Below are 10,519 nucleotides of genomic sequence, written 5' to 3'. Positions count from 1 at the left end.
TGAATCAAAAAAATATGGAACACCAGGAGGCACTGGAAGCCATTGTTTGTCAAGGAGACTCCAAGGAGAAGAGAGCCAACAGAGGTAAGAAATAGATAGACTGGACCCTGATGCCATCTTGTGAGCTCATATACTAAGCTCTGCCTGTTATTCCTGGACTCTGTAGTTGGCATGAGCCAAAAACTGTCATTTTTGTTTGCTATTGCTTTGTTTTGTGCTTTTTCTCCCTTATGCCAGTTTGAGTTGAGTCCTGCCACTTGCAATCAAAAGAGACCCAACTAAAATTCATGGGGAATTAATTTTTTCCCAATGAAGCACTGGCTTTATTTTACTCAGACATCTGCTCTCTGCTTGTCCAACACATGCAGTGGATATGAAGTGGGCACTTAATCAGAGCTGCAGCCTCTTAATTAGAAAGACTGAGTGAAAAGGACAGTGTCGGCTGAAATGAAGGAAGATCAGCTAGGCGGGGAATTAACACATGTACTCTTTTCCCAGTCCTGCCACAAAGTCACCCTGAGACTCCTGGACCAGTGTCTACTTCTCGTCTCATTGTCTCTCAATTCCAAAGCACTTGTTTCCATTGAGTCCTGGATATTTCCTTTTACCTTCTTCCCTTTTAACTTAGTTTTACAAAAACAAAAACCCTTTGCAAATACAGACACCCTGACTTCCATGTCCCTGACTGGATTTTAACAAGTTAACCACACACGGTTTCCCCAGCTCTTTCCATGGTACAGCCTTACACAGACTGAGCCACCAGTAATTTTTTAAATGCTCACACAAGTGACCACCAACTTACATGTGTTAATGTCCTCAGTTCTCAGAGGAAGCTTGCAAGGGGAGTATTACTATGTCCATCTTATAGGTGAGAATAATTAAGTTGTAGAGCAATTTGCCCAGAGTCTGAATGCTGGTAGGTTAAGAGTCAGAATTCAATGAGTTCTGGCTCCATATGCCATGTTCTTTTCATTTCTGTTCCAGGCAGAAATCTTGGGGAAGATGGATACTTTTGCACTAGCTGCCACCCTGACACTGAAACCACTTTGAAGATTCTCTATGAGAATAAAGCCACACATTCATTCAGTGATTAAGAAAAAACTTACTGAGCATCTATGGGATGGCAAGCAAAGTTCTAAATGGTGACAGTTCAACAGCGAGCAAGACTGATCCTTAGAGCTTGTATTTCTATGGAGAGACAGAAAGTAACATGCAGATAAATAATGTATGTCATGTAGGGTGGAAAGAGTTCTATGAAGAAAAACAAAGCAAGGCAAAGCCATTTCAGGGTGATGGGGGCCACTTTAGATGGAATAACCACGAAGACCTCTTTGAGGAAGACATTTGAACAGAGAGCCAAATGGAGGGGAAAGTGAGGCAGCAGTCCTGGAGGAGTGTTTCCCCATTGTGAGTATCACTGGGTGTGATTTCTCACCTCCTCACTGGCCTCCACTAGGTTGGCTCCCTTGATATAAAGCCTTGTAGAAGAAGAGCAGAAATGCCTATGGTGATGGGACAGGGTGACTGGGAACGCAGGGAGCCAATATGGTTCTGACCACAGACAGGAATCTGTTTTCTTAAAAATACTGGTCACCTCAAATCTTTGATAACCCAAATTGGATCCTGAAAGAGAAAAGACACTAGTGGAATAACTGGTAATGTCTGAATACAATCTGCACTTTAATAGTTACAAATGCGTTGGTGGCTCACATCATACTTGTAATCCTTGCTACTTGGAAAGGTGAGATCTAGCGGATGGCAGTTTGAGGCCAGCCCAGGGAAATAATTCACAAGACCCCATCTCCAAAATAACTGCAGTAAGATGGACTGGAGGTGTGGCTCAAGCAGTAGAGCACCTGCTTTGCAAGTTTGAAGTCCTGTGTTCAAACCCCAGTCCCATCAAAAAATTACCAATGTGAATTTTCTTAATTTTAATAAATGTAGTATGATTATATAAGATGTGCACATTCAGCAGGCTAAGCAGTGGGAGTTCTGACTTTCTTTGTAAAAGAAATCGAAGAATGTTACTGAAACTACAAATTATTACTGAAACAAATTAAGACCAATCTAAATGGAGAAAAGTGTAGTATTTTTGGATTTATGGGCTTAGTATTTTTCTAAATGTCAGTTTTCCCAATGATTTATAGATTTGATATAATCCCCCCAAAAAATTCTAGCAAATTTTGTTTATGTTTAGAAATGGATGGTCCTAATTTACATTGAAATTCAAAAAACCAAATAGCCAAAAGCAACTGTGAAGAACATACTAGATAGTAAGACTCACCATAATGCTATTTTAAGTAAGACAGTGATGATGCAAGGACAGGCAGACACCAGAGGAGAAGAGATAGTCCAGAACTCAGCCATATTCAGTCACAAGGGTATGACAATGGGACTATAAAGTGCAAGAAGAATGGTTTCATAAGTAGCATTGAAGCACATAGGGAAAATTAATTCTAACGTCTATGTTACATGATGCATACAAATCAGTTTCAATGTAACTTATAATGACAGCCGCTACAGGAGGATCACAAGTTCCAGGTCACATTGGACAACTTAGCAAGCCCCCGTCTCAAAATGAAAAATAAAAAGGGCTGGTGGTGGAGCTCAGTAGTAGAACACTGGCCTAGCTTGTACAAGGCCCTGGGTTCAATCCTCACTGCCAATAACAAAGCAAAATGAACAAGCGCATCACTTCTCGACCTGTTAGCTAAGGTCAAGTGTAGTATCTGGTCCTAGCAGTCTAATATCTGATATGTCCTCTATGTGAGGACATATTTTATGAATTTTTTGGAGTAGGGAGGTAGAATAGGTGCTTGCTCTGTTCACTCCATGCATTGGCCTGGTATTGCAGGACCTGTAGGAATAGTGTACCCCTCCAGAGCACTTACTAAAAAAAAAAAAAAGAGCAAATAAATACGCAAAAAGCTTCTAAAAGAAAATAAGAATAACTTCATGACCTTAGTGTAGACAATTATTTCTCAAACAGGACACAGAAAAGTACAAATCACAATAAAATAATTGGTAAATGAGCCTACATGAAAACTAAATACTTCCTTCATTAAGAGATCCCATAATGAGAATGAAATTTCATAATATGGGAGAAGTGTGTGTCCCATATACCTGACAAAGATATTCAGAATATATAACTAATAGCTACAAATTAAGGAGACAATTTAATAGATACTTTCAATACACAAAGCAATATGCATGAATCTTACTTACACGATGAGATCAAGAAGCCAGACACAAAAGAACATATACTGTTTGATTCCATTCATATAAAGTTCAAGAGCAGGTAAAACTATTTTATGGTTTATAGTGAGTACCTTTAACAAGGAGGCAGTTAGTACCTGGAAAGGTGAATGAAGGTACTTCTGGGTTTCTGGTAACAGTTTGTTTTCTGACCTGGGTGCTGTATGAAGAGTTGTACCCATTTATGATTTACACAGATTTCTATTTATGCAATATACTTCAAGAAAAGTTTATGATCTAACTTAAAAAAAAGTCTGCAATAAGTCTGATGGGCTACTGAACTCACCCTTGTGTTATCTTCTGCTGTGTAACAATTTCAAAACTTAGCAGGCAGCTCAAAACAACAGGCATTTATTACCTCACTCTGTTTGTGAAGTCAGGAATTTGGGAGCAGATTAGCTGTTCACTTCCAATTCAGGATCCGTCACAAGGATCAGTGCAGCTGTTGGCTGGGGCCACACTCATCTGAAGGCTTGACTGGGGTTGGAGGATCATATCAATGATTGTTTTGTTTATGTTGTTGGCAGGCTGTGGTTTCTTGCTAGCTGTTGGCTGTCTTTAGTTCCTCACTACGTGGCACTCTCCACAGGCTGCCTTAGTGTCCCCCAGAGCAAGTAAGCAGAGAGAGAAAGAGAGCACAAGATGAAAGCCAGTGTTTTTTTATAACCTAATTGTGGAAATGATAGACCATTACTTTTGCTATAGGCTACTGGCTATACAGATCAACCCTAGAACCCAAGGCATGAATACCAGGAGGTAGGGATCATGAGAGCCACCTTGACTGGCTCCCACGCTCATCTTTCTGCCTGCCCCTTACTAGAGTCTCTATAGAAATTCCAAGATTCTCAAACTCCCCATCTCTCTTGTTATAATTCATAAATAGGCACAAAAATCTCCAACTACTTTCAAGCTTCTGGTAACCTCAGAAGATACCTGGGAAGAGGGAAAAATTCTCCCACAGGGCACTTGTGCTCTGAACATGGCCTTTCTCGCCTATGACTTCAGAAATTTTAGCAGCCCTCCCTGCCCCTAGTACTTTGGCATAACTTGATCACTGACCCCTGAAAACCCTCCAGGAGAAACCCAGGCCAGTAGCAAAAGATGTTTTCTGGCCAAATGCAGGCACATTAGGAGGGCTGTAGAGCCTTAGTTCCCAAACTGGTCTACTCATTAGATCTCCAGAGGAGCTGTTAAAATCTCTAAGTCTGAGTTGCCCCTGAACCAGTGGTTCAGGTCCTTGCAGATTCTCCTAGGTGGGCTCCCAGAATCTGCACTGCAAGAAGACTTCTCAGGGGGTTCTGGAAAGTCCCCCCAGCCTCTTACAGCTGATCCTTCTGTGGTGTTTGGAAACCACGGATACACATTACTAGTGTGCATGGGGGTCTAGTCTTTCTGGAGAATGAGTTCAATGCAGGGAGGGGGCTGTGTATCTACAAAGTGCCTAATTTCCTTTCCAGCTCTGCACTTAGTGTGCTGAGACAGTGCTCCTCAGCCTCTTAGAATGCCTCCTTGTTCCCATTGCATCAGCTGAGGAGGCAGAGTGGCCTGTCAGCACCACAGGCTTGTGAGGAGAGCCATAGAAGGGACTTTATCTCCTGTGCTTTAGACTCCATTGTGTGAATCTAGGCTGAGATGGGTCTGTGACCATGGTTAAGAGGACACATGGCCATCTTGACACAGCCAGCCCATGCTGCCTTGTGGGCAATAAAGAACACAATGGCTTGTAGACTGCCACTTGACAGAGCTGAGATTACAGCTTGTGGCCTAGATGAGTTTCTCACTTCTGGGAAAATATTCAAGACATGAGAACCTTGTTAAAAGAAAAATTTAAAAACAAGTATTTATTTTCTCATTCACTCACTGAACAAACATGTATTGAGCATCTATGATCTTACCTGCTCTTACACCCCCTCCAGCCACACTGACTCCATTACCATCCTTGGGACAAGCACACACTCTCCTGCCACAAGAAATCTGCTCTTGCTGCCCCCTCCACCTGGAACATTTTTACCTAGGTATTTGCTTGGCTGACTTCCTCACTTCCTTACGTCTTTGCTTAAGTATCACCTTCTCAATGAGAAAAATCCTGACTGTCCTATTTAACCCACAACCAGATTCCCTTCCCTACCTTACCCTACCTTTTCTTTTTCCCAACACACTTTTTATCTGTTGCAACCTACCCTATAATTTATTTTTAAATGTTTTTATTTTTGACATACAATAATTATACATACTAATAGAGCACAGCATGACATTTCCATATATGTATATAATGATCAGATCAGGGCAAGTGACACACCTGCTGCCTCAAACATCATTTCTTCCTGTTGAAAACATTTGAAATATTCTCTGCTATCCATTCTGAAGTATTCAATTAATTGTCAACCATAAATTCCCCCATCAAAAGGCACCGTTTGACAAATTGGATTAAAAAGGAAGGTCCAACAACTTGTTGATTACAGGAGACCCATCTCACTGACAGAAATAAGTATAGGCTCAGGGTGAAAGGCTGGAAGAAGATTTACCAAGCCAATGACCCCCGAAAACAGGCAGGAGTAGCAATACTTATCTCTGACAAAGTAGACTTCGAACCTACATTGATCAAACGAGATAAAGAAGGACATTCCATACTCATAAAAGGGGAAATAGACCAAAAGGAAATAACAATTATCAACCTATATGCACCCAATGTCAACGCACCCAATTTCATCAAACATACCCTGAAAGACCTAAAAGCATATATAAACTCCAACACAGTGGTTGTAGGAGACTTTAACACCCCATTATCATCATAGATAGGTCATCCAACCAAAAAAAAATCAATAAAGAAATCCTAGATCTAAAATATACAATAGTTCAAATGGACCTACTTGATGTCTACAGAACATTTCATCCAACTTCTATACAATATACATTCTTCTCAGCAGCCCATGGAACCTTCTCCAAAACTGATCATATCCTAGGGCACAAAGCAAGCCTCAGCAAATATAAGAAAATAGAATTTATACTATGCATGCTATCTGATTACAATGTAATAAAACTAGAACTCAACAATAAAAGTTAAGACAAAAAACATGCAAGCAGCTGGAAACTAAATAACTCATTGCTTAATGAACAATGGGTCATTGATGGAATAAAAGAGGAAATTAAAAAGTTCCTGGAAGTCAATGAACATGAAAACACAACCTACCAAAACCTATGGGACACAGCAAAGGCAGTCTTGAGAGGAAAGTTTATAGCCATGAGTGCATATATTAAAAAGACTGAAAGATCCCAAATCAATGACCTAATGACATCTCAAACTCCTAGAAAAACAAGAACAAGCAAATTCCAAAACAAATAGAAGGAGAGAAATAATAAAAATAAGAGCTGAAATCAACAAAATAGAAACAAAAAAAACCATACAAAGAATTAATGAAACAAAAAGTTGGTTCTTTGAAAAAATAAACAAGATCAACAGACCCCTGGCAAACGTGACTAAAATGAGGAGAGAAAAAGCCCAAATTAGTAGAATCAGGAATGCAAAAGGGAAGATAACAACAAACACCATTGAAGTCCAGGAAATCATCAGAGACTACTTCGAAAACCTATATTCAAATAAATTTGAAAATCTTTAAAAAATGGACAGATTTCTAGATACATATGATCACCCAAAACTGAACTAAGAGGATATTAATCACCTGAATAGATCTATAACACAAAATGAAATTGAAGCAGCAATCAAGAGTCTCCCCAAGAACAGGTACTAGAGAAAAGGTTAGATCAAAAAGAATTAACCTAGAAGGTAACACACATGCACAGGAAATCAATGTGAGTCAATGCCCTGTATAGCTATCCTTATCTCAACCAGCAAAAACTTTCCTTCCTATTATGGCTTATACTCTCTCTACAACAAAATTAGAAATAAGGGCAAAATAGTTTCTGCTGGGTATTGGGGGGGAGAGGGAGGGGGCGGAGTGGGTGGTAAGGGAGGGGGTGGGGGCAGGGGGGAGAAATGAACCAAGCCTTGTATGCACATATGAATAATAAAAGAAAAATGAAAAAAATAAAAAAATAAAAAAAATAAAAACCAAAAAAAAAAAAAAACAGAGTCTCCCCAAAAAGAAAAGTCCAGGACCTGATGGATTCTCTGCTGAATTCTATCAGACCTTTAAAGAAGAACTGATAACAACCCTCCTTAAACTGTTCCACGAAATAGAAAGGGAAGGAAAACTGCCAAACACATTTTATGAAGCCAGTATTACACTTATCCCAAAACTAGGCAAAGACACCTCCAAAAAGGAGAACTATAGGCCAATCTCCTTAATGAACATTGATGCAAAAATTCTCAACAAAATAATGGCAAACCAAATTCAACAACACATCAAAAAGATCATTCACCACGACCAAGCAGGCTTCATCCCAGGGATGCAGGGGTGGTTCAACATAAGAAAATCAATAAACTTAATAAAGCACATTAACAGAAGCAAAGACAAAAACCACTTGATCATCTCAATAGATGCAGAAAAAGCCTTTGATAAGATCCAACATCATTTCATGATAAAAGCTCTAAGAAAACTAGGAATAGAAGGAAATTACCTCAACATTATAAAAGCTATATATGACAAACCTACAGCCAGCATTGTACTTAATGGAGAAAAACTGAAACCATTCCCTCTAAAATCAGGAACCAGACAAGGATGCCCACTATCTCCACTCCTATTCAACATAGTACTGGAATTCCTACCAGAGCAATTAGGCAAGAAGAAGGAATAAAAGGAATTCAAATATGTAAAGAAACTGTCAAAATATCCCTATCTGCAGACGACATGATCCTATACCTTAAAGACTCAAAAAACTTTACTCAAAAGCTTTTAGACACCATCAATAGCTATAGCAAGGTAGCAGGATATAAAATCAACATAGAAAAATCATTAGCATTTCTATACAGTAATAACGAACAAACTGAAAAAGAATGTAGGAAAACAATTCCATTTACAATAGCCTCAAAAAAATCAAATACCTAGGTGTAAACCTAACAAAAGATGTGAAAGACCTCTACAAGGAAAACTATACACTTCTGAAGAGAGATTGAGGAAGACTATAGAAAGTGGAGAGATCTCCCATGCTCATGGATTGGTAGAATCAACATAGTAAAACTGTCTATACTCCCAAAAGTAATCTACATGTTTAATGCAATTCCCATCAAAATTCCAATGACATTCATTAAAGAGATTGAAAAATCTACCATTAAATTTATATGGAAACACAAGAGGCCACAAATAGCCAAGGCAATACTCAGTCAAAAGAACAATGCAGGAGGTTTCACGATACCCAACTTCAAACTATATTACAAAGCAATAACAATAAAAACAGCATGGTACTGGCACAAAAACAGACACGAAGACCAGTGGAACAGAATAGAGGACCCAGATATGAAGCCACACAACTATAACCAACTTGCCTTTGACAAAGGTGCTAAAAATATACGATGGAGAAATAGCAGCCTCTTCAACAAAAACTGCTGGGAAAACTGGTTAGCAGTCTGCAAAAAACTGAAACTAGATCCATGTATATCACCCTATACCAAGATTAACTCAAAATGGATCAAGGATCTTAATATCAGACCACAAACTCTAAAGTTGGTACAGGAAAGAGTAGGAAATACTCTGGAGTTAGTAGGTATAGGTAAGAACTTTCTCAACGAAACCCCAGCAGCACAGCAACTAAGAGATAGCATAGATAAATGGGACCTCATAAAACTAAAAAGCTTCTGTTCATCAAAAGAAGTGGTCTCTAAACTGAAAAGAACACCCACAGAGTGGAAGAAAATATTTGCCAGCTACACATCAGACAAAGGACTGATAACCAGAATATATAGGGAACTTAAAAAACTAAATTCTCCCAAAATTAATGAACCAATAAAGAAATGGGCAAGTGAACTAAACAGAACTTTCTCAAAAGAAGAAATTCAAATGGCCAAAAAACATATGAAAAAATGCTCACCATCTCTAGCAATAAAGGAAATGCAAATTAAAACCACGCTAAGATTCCACCTCACCCCTGTTCGAATAGCCATCATCAGCAACACCACCAACAACAGGTGTTGGCGAGGATGCAGGGAAAAAGGAACCCTCTTACACTGTTGGTGGGAATGTAAACTAGTACAACCACTCTGGAAAAAAATTTGGAGGCTACTTAAAAAGCTAGACATTGATCTACCATATGATCCAGCAATACCACTCTTGGGGATATACCCAAAAGACTGTGACACAGGTTACTCCAGAGGCACCTGCACACCCATGTTTATTGCAGCACTATTCACAATAGCCAAGTTATGGAAACAGCCAAGATGCCCCAATACTGACAAATGGATCAAGAAAATGTGGTATTTATACACAATGGAATTTTATGCAGCCATAAAGAAGAATGAAATGTTATCATTCGCTGGTAAATGGATGGAATTGGAGAACATCATTCTGAGTGAGGTTAGCCTGGCCCAAAAGACCAAAAATCATATGTTCTCCCTCATATGTGGACATTAGATCAAGGGCAAACACAACAATGGGATTGGACTTTGAGCACATGATCAAAGCGAGAGTACACAAGGGAGGGGTGAGGATAGGTAAGACACCTAAAAAATTAGCTAGCATTTGTTGCCCTCAACGCAGAGAAACTAAAGCAGATACCTTAAAAGCAACTGAGGCCAATAGGAGAAGGGGACCAGGAACTAGAGAAAAGGTGAGATCAAAAAGAATTAATCTAGAAGGTAACACACACGCACAGGAAATCAATGTGAGTCAATGCCCTGTATAGCTATCCTTATCTCAACCAGCAAAAACCCTTGTTCCTTCCTATTATTGCTTATACTCTCTCTACAACAAAATTAGAAATAAGGGCAAAATAGTTTCTGCCAGGTATTAAGGGGGTGGGTGGGAGAGGGAGGGGGCGGAGTGGGTGGTAAGGGAGGCGTGGGGGTAGGGGGGAGAAATGACCCAAGCATTGTATGCACATATGAATAATAAAACAATAAAAATTTAAAAAGTACATTCAATGTAAAAAAAAATAGAGATAAGGGCAAAATAGTTTGTTGCTGGGTAGTGAGTAGGTTGGGGGGAAATGGAGGGGACAGGGTGTTTAGGGAAGGGGTAGGGAAGCGGGGAGAAATGACCCAAACATTGTACGCACATATGAATAAAATAAAAAATTGTCAGCCATAGTAATCTTACTATACTACCAAACATCAGAAGTTATTTCTCCCATCCTTGCTGTACCCCAGTTCCCA

General features: G+C 39.4%; 1 non-coding gene across 1 annotated transcript; it reads left to right on the top strand.

Moving 5' to 3' along the window:
- The first annotated feature begins 2,690 nt into the window (after positions 1-2,690).
- On the top strand, positions 2,691-2,879 carry LOC141411082 (U2 spliceosomal RNA). Its single transcript, XR_012435938.1, has one exon. It is a non-coding gene; the product is annotated as a U2 spliceosomal RNA (small nuclear RNA).
- The last annotated feature ends 7,640 nt before the right edge of the window (positions 2,880-10,519 follow it).

This window comes from Castor canadensis, chromosome 9 (assembly GCF_047511655.1).
Source record: "Castor canadensis chromosome 9, mCasCan1.hap1v2, whole genome shotgun sequence".
In the NCBI taxonomy this organism is placed as follows: Eukaryota; Metazoa; Chordata; class Mammalia; order Rodentia; family Castoridae; genus Castor; species Castor canadensis.
The sequence above is the reverse complement of the archived record's forward strand: the minus strand, read 5'-3'. Positions and strand labels throughout refer to the sequence as shown.